The sequence below is a fragment of the Nyctereutes procyonoides genome, unplaced genomic scaffold (genome assembly GCF_905146905.1).
Source record: "Nyctereutes procyonoides isolate TBG_1078 unplaced genomic scaffold, NYPRO_anot_genome, whole genome shotgun sequence".
In the NCBI taxonomy this organism is placed as follows: Eukaryota; Metazoa; Chordata; class Mammalia; order Carnivora; family Canidae; genus Nyctereutes; species Nyctereutes procyonoides.
The window spans coordinates 48313225-48328444 of NW_026575044.1; the positions used below are offsets into that span (position 1 = coordinate 48313225).

General features: G+C 35.5%; 1 protein-coding gene across 5 annotated transcripts in view; it reads left to right on the forward strand.

Annotated features, from left to right (window-relative positions):
* Nucleotides 1-15220, forward strand: part of ANKRD12 (ankyrin repeat domain 12) — a 123799-nt gene that overhangs the window by 84557 nt on the left and 24022 nt on the right. The gene's annotated exons all lie outside the window — the stretch shown is intronic.

A 15220-nucleotide genomic window follows, 5' to 3' on the forward strand; every position in this document is an offset into this window, starting at 1 on the left:
ATATGTAATGGGATTAGCTGAGACTGGGTGATTTTGTCAGTTTCCTTTAGTGACATCAAAATTTTTGTAGTGATACTAGTCATATTTTTAGGAGAAAAATCTTGATTAATTTATACTTTATAGAATTAGTTTCTGTGTTACTGACCTTTTAGTAGAAAGACAATGTGTAATTAATTATAATTAAGTGAGGCAGTATACAGAGTGATGTCGTACTTGATTTTACTTCCTATATAGATTTTGCCTTAGACTTAGTGTTTTCAACTGGTTATATTCTCTTCTTCCCCAGCTCACCCCTAAACTCTTGACTATAATTCTCTTACCTACATCTATTACTATAGAAATACAGTGAAAATAAGTCCTCAGGTAGCATACTTATTTCGAAGTAGATGTATGACTGCTCTTCTTATGTAAAGCAGAATTAAAATACCTAAACTTTCGGGTGCTCAGCTGGCTCAGTCGGTAGAGCATGCAACTCTTGTTCTCGGGGTTGTAACAAGTTCAAGTTCCATGTTGGGTGTAGAGATTACTTAAAAACAAAATCTTTAAAATACCTAAACTTTACTTAGGAAAATTGTGGCTTAGAAGTGGAGATTTAGAAGAGACTATATAAAATTACCTGATGTTTTATTTCCCTGTCTCTAAGCTACATTTCTCAATCAGTTTAGGGATATGAAAACTGTAATGATTTGTTTACTAAAATACAGGTATAATTTTTTTTAGTGTTACTTCTTTGGCCATATAGTATAAACTAAGCTACATTTCTCAATCAGTTTAGGGATATGAAAACTGTAATGATTTGTTTACTAAAATACCGGTATAATTTTTTTTAGTGTTACTTCTTTGGCCATATAGTATAAATAAGTAATATAATTAGTCCTTAAATAGATTAGTTGTGGTTAGTGAACTATTACAGAACAAAGGAACAGCCCAAAATATGTATAAGATGCCTGCAACAGTTGTGAAGTATTCCCAGTGAAGCCTCAGAGAATCTCTGAAACTTCCAATCAGTTTATTCAGGAAATAGCCTTGCAAAAGACTGAGATTAAAGAGAGCCACAGATCACTGCAAAGACCTCTCAGAAGAGGAGAGACCTGTTGTAGAGATACACCACAATACTGCTAAAGAAATGAGTTTTTCCCTTTATCAATACAAAAAGAATTCCAGAGATTTAAGGAGAGTCAAGTGAATGAAAGACAAGAAGGGCCAAGATGAACAAACAGAACAATTGATCTTGGAAAATGTAAATAATATAGAAAACAGAAGGATGACTTCTTCTCAGTACTCTTGAAGATCCTTGGAGGGCAATCAATCTACTAACCATAACAACAAAAGGCCACTGTAAAAAGTAGACCTGGAAAGTCCTTGGAATTCTAAATATTTATCATTACTGAAAATAAATATTCTATACAGGACTAAAGAACAGACTGGACATTGCTGAAAACCTTGAGATCAAAGAGAAGAGCAACATATAAAACATTTTTTAAAAGACACTAAAATATGAGAAAAAACAAAAAACCTACACAGGATAATATATTCATCCTACAAAAAGAGCAAATGCTGAGAAGAAAATAATTTTCTTAATTGAAGAAAATATCTTTAAATAGAGATTTATGTTTGTGGATCAAAGAGGAATGTTAAAGAATAGAAAGAAAGGAAGAAAGAAAAAAACATCTAGATACATCACAACTTCAAGGATAAAGATATTTTTTTAATCTTATAAGCTCCCAGAATCACAGAGAAACAAGTTGCTTACAAACCAGAGATTGGCATCTTATCTCCCATTCTTACATATGTTTTAGAAGACAGGTGGAGCTGTAGTTACAACATTCTGTGAAGTATTATTTTGAACCTAGAATTCCATTCCCAGCCATATATCACTCAAGTGTCAAGGCTAAAGAAAAACATCCTTGGACGTGCTTTCTGTTCTTTTTCTGAAAAAAGTTATTCACATACATTACTCTTCGGTGACACAAAATACAAGTCTAAAAGGAAGATATAAAGACTAAGGATTTTGGTGAAAAATTCCAGAGGGACAGCAATGAGCAATTGGCATATTTTTGAACAAAATGTCACAGAGCTTTATGAGGAATGTTATCAAGAAAAGAGTATATAACAATACACATATTGTGTGAATTCGATTCTGAGCGTTCACTGTTTCTGGAATTATTGATATGAAGGCGTATTGTCTGAGCTGATGAACAAGAAAAAAAGGTGAAAACTCCAGGGAAAATAGAACATATGAACAATTTATGGCCTAATTATAAAGAGGCTAAAATGTGACATGATTGGGGGCTGCTTATAGAGCACATGCATGCTTTCTGAAATGACAGTGAGAGGTGTCCCTTGGTTTGGTCATTTAGAAGAGGCAAGAGAACAGATCTGAATTCAGAAATTCTGTTCACTTTCTTATTTCTAAGTTAGTTAAACTCAAATGTTAACTCAAATGTTAGTTAAACTCAAATGTAGTACTGTAGTTATGAAGAATAAGTCTGTTGAGTGGTGGGATTATTTTATGGGTAGCTTTTCTTCTTTACTCCGCTCTATTTCTCTGATTTTCTATCATGAACTGTTTTACTTTTATAATAAAAGAACAGTAAATACTGTTTGAAATGCATTTAAAATAATGAAATTAAAACAATCTTTATGATAAAGATTGCCAAAGAAGTATAGCTTAGGACTTTTTATGCACTAGCCCATCACTGAATAAAAATGACATACAAAGCAAACACCATCCCAAATGTAAAGTTTCTTTTTTCTTTTTTTGTAATACTCCCAAGTGTTAAAAGAATACTTAGTTCTGTTTGAACTACATTACATTACACACCACACACACACACACACGCACACACACACCTTTCAACATAGATATTTTGGTAATGGAAATCAAGTCATAAAGCATTTTTTCTCTACTCTTTTTGAAATGGCTATTTAATAATAAAGCTCAAATTTTAGTATTCAGTATTATCCAGGTTTGTTCCCTGGATCTCTAATTGTGGGCAAGTTAGTTAACCTGTACGTGCTAATAAGTTCCACGTCTATAAAACAGAAATTACTGTACAACCCTCATAGAGGTGTGGCAAACAAAGGTTAAGTGAATTAATATATGAATGCACATAGAATATCAGTTGGCCTAGATATAAGCACTTGATAAATATTAGCTTTAAAAATTGTGGAAATCTGAAATAAGGTTATCACATTAGACATCTCCAGCTATTTAAAATGAAATACTGAGAACCATACTAATATTGCAGCTTTGTAATCTTTAAATTAAAAATGTCATTTTTAATTTAATGTATTTACCATTATAAAGATGAAAATCTAATCAGGTTCAGAGATTTATAGTCATTTAAGATAGTCACAGCATAGCTGTCTTTCCTTATTTTTTTATTTCTAGCTTTATTGAGATATAATAGACATGTAACATTGTGCAAGTTTATGGTATATATAGTGTAATGATTTGATAAATGTGTATATTGCAGAATGATTATGACAGTAAGGTTTGATGACACATCCATGGCCTCACATAGTTACAATTTTGGGTATGTGGTGAGAACTTTTAAAATCTACTTTTAGCAACTTTCAAATATATAATACAGTGTTAACTGTAGTCACTATGCTATACATTATATCCTCAGAACTTATAACTGGAAATTTGTATCCTTTACCTTCACCCATCTTCCCTATCCTGTGACTTTTTTTCCTTTATAAATTGTATTAATAGTCATGAATGAGGTGTTTTTAATCTCTTATTTCATATACTTATGGAATACTTAAATCAAGATATTGTATATCAAAATCAAGCAAAGAATAGAGAGCGAGTTCATATTTGAAATTCAACATTGACGTCAGGTGGGTATGTTTAACAGCATTGTTTGTTACTTTCTTAATTCAAATCATTTTACAGGTAGTTTAATAGTAAATCTCATTTAATATAATGCTTTATTATAGAACCTAGGGTTTTGTGGCCGAGTTATTTTCTTTATACACTCAGTCATGAAGTAAATTTAGAAGTAGAAAGTATTTATATGAATGCTTATGGATTATGATATAATATGGCATAATCATAAGCATTCATATAGTTCATCTTGGCTATATTTAGAGTTTTTATGTACTCAGAAGTAACAGCATGATGGTTGTGAGTACTAATATGAAAGTCAGAGAAAGGCATTTGAATATCAAGCTCTACCACTTACTAACTATATAGTCGTGGACAGATTTATTATTAACATTCTTACATAGAAAAAAAAAACATCCTTACATAGTAGAATCCTAGTAGAATCTTACCTACATAGAATCCTATGTTGGGTACATAAATAAATGAGGTAATTTATAAGCTTGAATAAATATGGTATTTTAAGCTTTCTCTGTGGATTATTTTCTACTTACTAAGTTGTAGAAGAAACACTTTTTATTTTTTTTTAAGATTTTTATTTACTCATGAGACACACACACACACAGAGGCAGAGACATAGGCAGAGAGAGAAACAGGCTCCATGCAGGGAGCCCGATGCGGGACTCGATTCCAGGACTCCAGGATCACGCCCTGGGCCAGAGGCAGGCGCTCAACCACTGAGCCACCCAGGCATCCCGAAACACTTTTTAAAAATCATTCTATAACAGTTATATAATTGAGTCTCTCTGTCTCTATTCCCATTTCCATTTCCCCTCCCTTCTTTGAGGAACACTAAAAAAATCCTTTGCATGAGTGGTTGTCTTTTTATGACTAGTACTTTGATGTTTAAAAATATAAATTCCACCAGACATTAATACAAGAAAATTGTTCTTGGTTCAGTCTATTTCTTGTTTCTCCTCACTGCCTCTCCTCCTTACCCCAGGAAGTCTTTGTCTGCATATGTCCATTTTTTTTTTACTTCAAAGACAAGTGGTTTCCATTGCCCTCATTCTGAAGAACTACTTGCTTCCATTGTAACCCTGTAATAAGTGAAATAAGTTCCTGGAGTCAGCTTGAATCTTTTTGTCTTCAATTTTCTGATACTAAATTAAACAAATACAAAAAGTTATGGGATTCAGTTTTGGCTTTTTAAGTTAACATGCGCTCTTTTGAATTTGGCATGTTAAATGTACATTTTACTTAAGTGCTTTTTATTTAACAATACATTTTTCTCTTTTTATCTAAGCACTGGGTTAATATGTATCACATGCATGGTATATACCTGGATATACTAAGTACATTATGTAAGTTCATGTAATACTCACAAATAGCCCTGTGAGTTAATCCCTAATGATAGATGACTGACTGTTAAATGGCAAAGATTTGAACCTAGAACTAATGACAGAACGTATGTACTTTTCCATTGTATCATGCTGTTTGTTGCTGGGTGTGAAAAGTTCAGAGTCTGATGGTCCTGATATCAGCCTAAAACTACAATATGAGTTTAGTATATATTTATTTAACTTAATGATAACTGTTACAAAGTGTACCATGACTAAATTCATGTTCATTATGTTTGAATGTGGCACCTTCTGTTAGCCACAAAGGGTTCTGAAATGAAATAAAATTGCTGGTGTTTTTTGGTTTTTGCCATAGTCTACCATTCATTAATTTAAAATCTTTCAAGAAAGTTTACATTTCATATATATAACATATTCCTGAAAATGTGCTTAGATGTTACCTGATTCTGCACTCAAAAAATTAAGAAAAAAAAATTTTTAAAACCTCCTTAAATATATATGTGTAGGGTTTTTTATTTTATTCTGTATATTGCATAATGTATTCATTTTAAAAAAACATTTTTAAACAGAACAGTAATTATAAAATTAGTGATTTTATTTTTATTATCAAATTATTCAAATATATGCAGAAGTAGAAGGGACAGTATTATGAACTCATATGTATTTATGACCCAGTTTTACTTATTTCCACCTTCTGGCTAATCTTGTTTTGCCTCTCTCCATTCTTCCATACCCCATCATTTTGAAGTCATTTCACTGGAAATGTTTCAGTATCTATAAAAGAATAGAATTTTTTTTACTTGAAACATAACAATAATATCATTATTATATCTAAACTAATGAAATGTTATTACTATTAAATATCCAGTTATTGTGATGCCTGGGTGGCTCAGTGGTTGAGCATCTGCCCTCACCTCATAGCATGATCCCGGGATCCGGGATTGAGTCCCATATCGGGCTCCTTGAGGGAAGCCTGCTTCTCTCTCTGCCTGTGTCTCTGCCTCTCTCTGTCTCTCATGAATAAATAAATGAAATCTTTTATAAATAAATACATACATACCCAGTTATTGTTCCAAGTTCTGATTGTCTCATAAAATCAAAAGATTTTTTTCCTTAACTTTCTCAAAGTCAGAATCCAAATAAAGTCCGTTGATTTCATATTGGTTGATATGTCCAAGTATCTTTCAATCTATAGATCTCTCCCTTGCATTCTTATGTTCTTGCAATTGTTGGTTGAAATACCTTGATCATTTGCTGGTAAATTTTCCAAAAGTCCAGGTTTTGCTTATTGCATCTCCGTGATTTCATCTAAGGAAAATTACTTTTCCAAATACTTTCTTGCCTCAATTTCACATTTTCTTAGTTTATCTACAGTGACTTTAACATTGAGAAGGAAAAGTTGCTCAGAGTGGGTGCTCTGGGTGGCTCAGAGTGTGACTCCAGGGTCCTGGGGATTGTGTTCTGCATTGGGCTCCCCACAGGGACCCTGCTTCTCCCTCTCCCTGTGTCTCTGCCTCTCTGCCTCTCTCTGTCTCTCATGAATAAATAAGTAAAATCTTAAAAAAAAAAAAAAAAAGGTTGCTTGTGGCTATTACAAAGAAATTTTGGTGAGGTTGAGCAGATTATTTTATTTTTTAAAATATTTATGGGGATCCCTGGGTGGCTCAGCGGTTTGGCGCCTGCCTTTGGCCCAGGGCGTGATCCTGAAGCCCCAGTATCGAGTCCCACGTCGGGCTCCCGGCATGGAGCCTGCTTTTCCTTCCGCCTGTGTCTCTGCCTCTCTCCCTCTCTTTCTATGTCTATCATGAATAAATAAATAAAATATTTTAAAAAATAAAAAAATAAAAAAAATAAAATAAAATGTTTATTTATTCATGAGAGACACAGAGACCGAGACACAGGCAGAGGAGAAGCAGGCTCCCCATAGGGAGTCTTATGCGGGACTCAATCCCGGATCCTAGGATCACGCCCTGAGCTGAAGGCAGACGCTCAACTGCTGAGCCACCTAGGCGTCCCTGAGCGGATTATTTTAATGGTTCTGATCAATTTTCCTAATTTTCATCAAGACTGAGGTGAACATTAGGCTTTTTTTGAAACTAATTTCTATCGATATTGGCATAAAATCTTCGTATAAATTATTAAAATACTTTACATGCTGATTTCGCCCATAATTTTAAAACCTTATTCTCATTACTTTTCATAATATCAACTACTGTACATATATTTGTGTTTCATATGGATTCTCTAATTTTCCTGTTCTTCACAATTGAACATTCTTCATTGAGCTTTTCTTTTTTTTTTTTTTAATATTTTATTTATTCATGAGAGACAGAAAGAGAGGGAGAGAGGCAGAGACACCAGCAGAGGGAGAAGCAGGCTCCATGCAGAGAGCCCGACATGGGACTCCATCCCGGGTCTCCAGGATCCCACCCTGGGCTGAAGGTGGCGCTAAACCGCTGAGCCCTTCATTGAGTTTCTGAAGGGGGCTAAAGATTTACTATTATTACACCTATTCAGTTTCCATCTTAAAACTGTGTCCAGTTTCCCTGATAAATACAAAACACTGTATATTCAAATAACTGTATGAACACTATATAAAAATGGTGCCATTGGTTAAAAGTAAATTTCTGGCTAAATAAAAAAGCTTAGTAGTTGATAAATTAGAGCATGAGGTCAATATAGGAAAACAGGCATGTTAGTCCATAATGTGTGAAAGTGCAAGCTATATGAACGTTCAAGGTGGCACAAAGCAAACAAAAAAGCTGTGCTCCACATGGCAGGTGATACGGGAACTAACAGCATGTGGATGAAATGTTTGCCACCTCTTCAGATTGCTGAGTTTAAAGGGGACCTGGATCAGCAATGAATTACCCAGATAGGAGCACCTAGGTGACTCAGTGGTTGAGCATCTGCCTTTGGCTCAGGTCGTGATCCTGGGGTCTTGAGATCAAGTCCCACATTGGGCTCCCCACAGGGAGCCTGCTTCTCCCTCTGCCTTTGTCTCTGCCTCTTTTCTATCTCATGAAAAATAAAATAATTGGGAAAAAAAAAAAGAATTACCCAGATAGTATCAGTGGCAACATCATTTGCCACCTGGGTACTATACAAACTTGTTGAGTGAATAAGTTTATATTTCGTGTTTATATCCCTTTCTACAGTCCTCCCCTTCTACCATATGTAGCCCCACTTGATTTCTTAATGTGATTCTGAAATGCCCTATTTGCATACTTATCTACATTTATTAAGCACTCACTATATGTTATTATGAAAGTCCCCAGGTCTTAGTCATGAATTTATGTTTAAAGTATTTGTTGAATAATATAGAAAACAAGCAGAAAATTACAGCTACCTCACTGAAGGTTACCATCCTACAAAGGACTCTCAAATTCCTTAAATAGGCAATTTTTTTCCTCAGTAAGCACACTGTCATCCCTACCATGCTCCATCCCACAAATACAAAATACAAGTTTTTCATTCTCTGGATGCTACAGATTCAGGCAGATGCTGTTAAAAAATAAAGTCATATATTATTGTAGGTTTATAGTAAGCTGAATCTTGTGTGTGCGTGTATTTAAGCACTCATTTAGAATAGGTGGAATGCATTGAGGATATAGTGGAGTAGATAGCCTTCCCTTTGCCCCTTGCCTTTTTTGAGAAACAGGCAATCTTTAACCTCCCATGTCCCAGTGATGAGAATAACAGATAAAATGCACACCTTTTGGAAGTGATGTTCCCAAAGGATAAATGAGAAGTTAAATGTATCTCCTCCGAAACCATTCCAAATAAACATGTAATCTCCATAAATACCAATGCAAACATAGCCTCAAGACGTCCCCTGCTCACATCTTCCCTATAACAAGTGACTACCCCAAGTCCTTCCTATATGTAAATTCTTGAAGTGCTCCTCCCCCTAACCTCTAATCTAAAATATCTTCTAGTTAAGTAGTTGGGAAATAATAAAAAGAAACTGATCAGAATCCACATAAATATGTATGTAAATTTGGGGGAGAGTGAGTAAAATACTGGTATCACCAATGCAAATAGCAAGAAGAAATATGAGAGGTGGGAGACAATGTAGAAAATACTGTTAAGTCAGACAAAAACATCCTGGGCTACATTTCCTCAGGGTGAGGTAGCCTTGGACAAGCTACTTAACTGGGTCAGACTCTGTTTACATGTCTCTTAAGTAGGAATAATAATTGCTGTTATGAATAAATGGTAGTAGGAGAGATAGTGTTCCTGATTTTGAAAAGTCTCATACCATCATCTTTGTATTTTTATTTTGTTGTAGATAGGAAGCCCTCAGATGAAAAGAGACATCTGTTCTATAATGCTGGCCACATTTTAGTTAAGGTGATAACTGATCTAGGCAAGAAATGATGAGAACCTGAGCTGGGACAGTGTTAATGAGAATAGAGAGAACATGGATTTAAGAGATAGTCCAGAGATTAAAACTTTGAACAGTTAATTCTGGAAGTTGTGGAATTGAGAATGTTAATGGCTCTGAGGTTTTCAGTTGGAGTAAATGTGTTAATTGATATGCTACACAAGTGGGAAATAGTGGCTTTCAAGCAGCAAGAGGAAACAGATGTGGAAAAGAAAGGGCGCTGAATGTCCTCAATGAGTTAGGATGATTAAGAGGAGTCAAAGAGGGTCCAAGTTAGACATCTGAATCTCAGAGGAAAAGCAGAGACCTGGACTTCACTATAAGTTCAAGTTTAGGGTCATGGTGTATATAGTTTTGTATCATCATCATCCATTAGAATAATTATATGTTTTCTAAAAGTAAATATAATTCAAACCATTTTAAAGGCGCAGCCTCTCCTGAATTTATTAGGCTTGTGAGATGTAATTGGTTTGTCAAATGCACACTGGTTGTTTTGGAAAGATTTTGAAAGAGGGATTTACTTTAGATATTATCATCTCCCTGAATTGGTCACATGTGCTCTGTTTGGCTGCCACCCCTTTTGAATACAAAAAAAGATGGAAATGTATGGTAGCCTCAGTAGGAAAAAAGTCAAGCCTAAAGATAATGACCTCAAATAACATTTAACTATTGTGTAAGGTGTCACTAATATTTGCTGCAAATATCAAAAAGTGCCTTAAGAAGTACAAGAGTAAATTTCAAATGTATTGAAGTGTTTTTAACCAATTAATCTTTTATTAGCATTTTTTATGGAAAAGAAAAATGTTTTAATGAAAAGTTTAATATTTGAATGATTGATTAACCTTTGTATTTCTTTTTCTTTCCTAGTTTCCCAAATAAAATTTTGAAATAAAAAACATTAATTTTTATTTTTTTTATTTAGAAAGAGAGTATATGGGAGATGCCTGGGTGGCTCAGTGGTTGAGCGTCTGCCTTCGGCCTAGGGCATGATCCTGGAGTCCCAGTATTGAGTCCCATATCTGGCTCCCTGCATGGAGCCTGCTTCTCTCTCTGCCTATGTCTCTGCCTCTCTCTCTCTCTCTCTCTCTCTCTCTCTCTCTCTCGTGAATAATTAAAATCTTAAAAAAAAATAGCATGTGCATGAGCAGGGGAGGGGTAGAGGGAGAGAATCTTAAGCAGGCTTTCATGCTCAGCATGGAGCCCAACATAGGACTTGATCTCAGAACCCCAAGATCATGATCTGAGCCGAAATCAAGAAGCAGACACTTAACCAGCTGAGCCACCCAGGTGCCCCAAACATTAAGATTTTTTAAAGACACTTTTTGTCAGAAATAATTTGATAAATGATTTAAATACAAATTCAGATTTATTGCTTACCTAGATAATTGAAGACCAAAAGATTGGAACAAAAGGAAAAATAACAGTATAATTATAGGCATGCCATTTTGACTACTAGAATTTGAGGATTTGGAGAGCCGAGGTGATTTTCTCACTGTAAGCAGTCCTCTCCTAAGAAAGGCAAAACATATTTTTTTTAAGTTACTATCACACTATAATTGCAGGACCAGCTCTATGTTCCTGTTAAAGTAAATCAAAAGGTTTAGGGTCACTTAGGGAAGAAAAGAGATTTCCAGCCTGGTCTGCAATTGAAATGATGTCATGGAGGTATAGTACCTGTGCTGAGATCAGACTCACCAGCTTCATGAGAGCAACACAGGGTTATTGCCACCAGCTGCTGAGAACCACCGGCAGTAGAGCAAGCCCAGTAGGCACGTGCAACTCAGTGACCACAGCCAGGTTACCGTCCTTCGCTGGACTAATTCCACATTCTCATCATGGACATTAATTACTGTCAAGCTAACTTTCTCACTTTAAAACTTCACTTTTTCCCCCTTTTAAAAAAAAGTCGTCTTTGAAAAAGATCCATAGGAAAAGTATATTTGCATTGGAGAGTATTGCTTAATTACCTTCAGTTGATGAATCAGGAACACAAATTAATGACAGACCTTAATCTCTCAGGGTACACATATTTGTGTAATTTCCCTGGAATTTGCATTTACCTTGAATGTATATATTCAAGATAAGCAGTATGATAAGTGAAACATAGGGATGCCTGAGTGGCTAGCAGTTAAGCGTCTGCCTTCGACTCGGGTTGTAATCCGGGGGTCCCAGGATCAAGTCCCACATCCAGCTTCCTCCATGGAGCCTGCTTCTCCCTCTGCCTGTGTCTCTGCCTCTCTTTCTGTGTCTCTCATGAATAAATAAATAAATTTAATTTTTTTAAAAAAAGTGAAACATACGTGAGATTATATGTGTGGTGTAATTTAAGAAATGTAGTAATATACCTAGACAAAAAAAGACCAGGAGAAAATAGGCTGAAGAAATTATGAAGTGACATTAAACAGTAAATACAAACACATGGCAAAATGAGCCACAATGAATAAAAAAAAAAACAGTGACGCTATTTTATACCTATTAATGAACTTTTTAGATACATATTTGGTAGGCTCCACACCCAGCAAGGAGCCCAACACATGGCTTAAACTCAGAACCCAGAGATCAAGACCTGAGCTGAGATCAAGAGCTGGACACTTAACTGAGCCACCCAGGTTGCCTGCCTATTAGTGAACTTTAAAAAAAAATTTTTTCCCAGGGACCCTGGGTGACTCAGTTGGTTTAAATAGCTGCCTTCGGCTCAGGTTTTGATCCTGGAGTCTCAGGATCATGCCCCACATTGGGCTCCCTGCTCAGTGGGGAGTCTGCTTCTCCTCTGTCTCCCCCCAACTCCACTCCTGCTCTCTGCTTGTTCACTCTCTCTCAAATAAAATCTTTTTAAAAAACTTTTTTTTCTGATGATAAAAATAATCTGTTTTGCTAGCAATTTGGAAAATACAGAAAAGTTTGAGGATAAAAATCACCCATAATTCCTCCAGCAAAAGTTTAGTACTATAGATACTTTTTGATGCATTTTTCATTTCTTTTTTCATACACAAATTGATTTTCAAGTAACGTATACAAAACTTTTTTCCCACATTATTAGATATCTAGAATATCAAATTAGAAGCAACCTGAACGTCCCTTCAGTAGAAGAATCAGTTTAAATGATTACAAATTCAAAAAAAAATTAAATGATAACAAATTAACTCAATGTAATATGAGGCTTTAAAAATAGTAATGATTTAATTTCAGTAGAAAATGTGATCTGTTCAATGGGAAAAGGCCATATGTAAAATGGTATACATGCTGTGATTGGATCTGTATATGTCATAGTTACTTCTATGCCCTGAATCCCTGTACATCTTTCATGCCTCAGCTTCAGTGCCACTTATTTGAGGATCCTGCTTTCCTTCTCTAGTTTTCCTAACCAGACTGTTTTCCCAAGTGCACCCTTTCGACCTAGTACCTATTACCTTTTTAGCAACCAACAAGTTGTGTAACTGTTAAAGAGGCAAAACTGTCTTTTGATCTTGTCACCCCCATACACCTAACACTATGAGCCTGGTGGAGCAGAATAAATATTTATTGAAGACTTAATCTCAGTGTAGAACTGAGGTTTTGTGGGGTATATCAAAGAAAAAAATCATTCCTAATTTCTAATAAAAGTAATCATCTAGCTATAAACCATAAAAAATCCTTGAAAAGTACACATAGAGATAAGTTCTGAAGAACAAATTATAAATAAAGCATTAACAATAGAAAATAACACCTGTTATATAAGTACATATTCTTTTTTTTTTATAAGTACATATTCTTGTAGTCAATCAGAGATCAAAATAAACAGTGCTCCCAAAATAGATGTTCCTTTTTGCAACATAAAGTTCTGTAGTTTGATACTATATATTGCAATATTGATGGCTGGGAATGGGGAGCATTTGCAACATCTATAATTCTAAAAATGTTCCTTTTTATACCATCTATCAGTATAACCATTTCATTCATCAGAATAATCCTCTTTAAAAATAAGATTGTGATCTCTCCAGGGCTCCTATGCAGTGCCCAGTGTCTTACACCCCAAAATGCTTCTGGAATTTGGATTTTTATGTGAGAATATTTGGGGGCTAGATCACTTTAGTTAGAGGAAGCTTAATGTATTAAATTTACAATTCTAATAAACAATTTTAGTAAGTACTTAGCAAACTTACCATTTTTATAGTGACGTTGGTGTTTCCTCCTTGGTCAGAGGCCTCAGTTTTCATTGCTTTTAGTTAGAAGCCCAGGTTTTCTTTTCAGATTGAAGCCCAATGTATACAAGATACATCTCAGCTAAAAAAAGATGCCAACCTAGGATGAAGAAAAATCTTTTTCTTAAAAATGACATAAGGGGTGCCTGGCTGGTTCAGTCACTGGAGCATGTAACTCTTGATCTCAGAGATGTGAGTGCAAGTTAGGGAAGAGATAACTTAACAATAAATTTTTTTTTTATGATAGTCACAGAGAGAGAGAGAGAGAGAGAGGCGCAGAGACACAGGCAGAGGGAGAAGCAGGCTCCATGCACCGAGAGCCCGAAGTGGGACTCGATCCCGGGTCTCCAGGATCACGCCCTGGGCCAAAGGCAGGGGCCAAACCACTGCGCCACCCAGGGATCCCAACAATAAAATTTTTTAGGGTATCCCTGGGTGGCTCAGCGGTTTGGTGCCTGCCTTTGGCCCAGGGCATGATCCTGAAGTCCCAGGATCAAGTCCCACGTCGGGCTCCTTGCATGGAACCTGCTTCTCCCTCTGCCTGTGTGTGTGTGTCTCTCTCTCTCTCTCTTTCTCTGTCTCTCATGAATAAATGAATAAAATCTTTTAAAAAATAAAAAATATTTTAAAAAGATACAATGAAATAGAATCTAGTAATGTTTTGACTACATTTATACAACTTGGATGCACTTAAACTTTCCTGTACTTAAAATTAATTTTAATGTACTTAAAAATGTGTAGAAGTTGAACTCATTATCTCCCCCATTGTCTTAGAGTCCGTATTAATGTCAAATCTAAATTATAGACAAGAAAATTAAGGATCATAGGAGCTTCTTTCAAATTACATATTCAGTTTATAATCTTGATTATGTAATTGGGGGATGCATTTCTTTAATTTTTTTTTTACCAGTTATGTGTCTTGTGTAAGTGAAACCATTCACCTTTATTTAAGTTTCTACTTTATGAGGATCATTTGACCACTTATGATTTTATTCATAAAAAATTCTGAAACAGGGGTTTCTGGGTGGCTCAGTGGTTGAACGTCTGTCTTTGGCTCAGGTCATGATCCCGGGGTCCTGGGTTCGAGTTCTGCATCAGGCTCCCCATGGGGAGTCTGCTTCTCCCTCTGCCTATGTCTCTGCCTCTCTCTGTGTGCCTCTCATGGATAAATAAAATCTTTTTTAAAAAATTCTTAAATATATAAGACATTATGTGATATTTACTTAATTAAACCCTATAAGTTAGTGGTTCTTAATCATTTTTGCATCAGTGAATCTTACTTCAGTATTCTTTGTCCAGAAAAAAAAAAAATGTACATCGAGATGCCTGGGTGGCTCTGCGGTTGAGTATCTGCCTTTGGCTCATGTCATGAGCCCATGGTCCAGAGATCGAGTCCCAGATGGGGCTCCCTATATGGAGCCTGTTTCTTCCTCTGCATCTGTCTCTCTCTCTCTCTCTC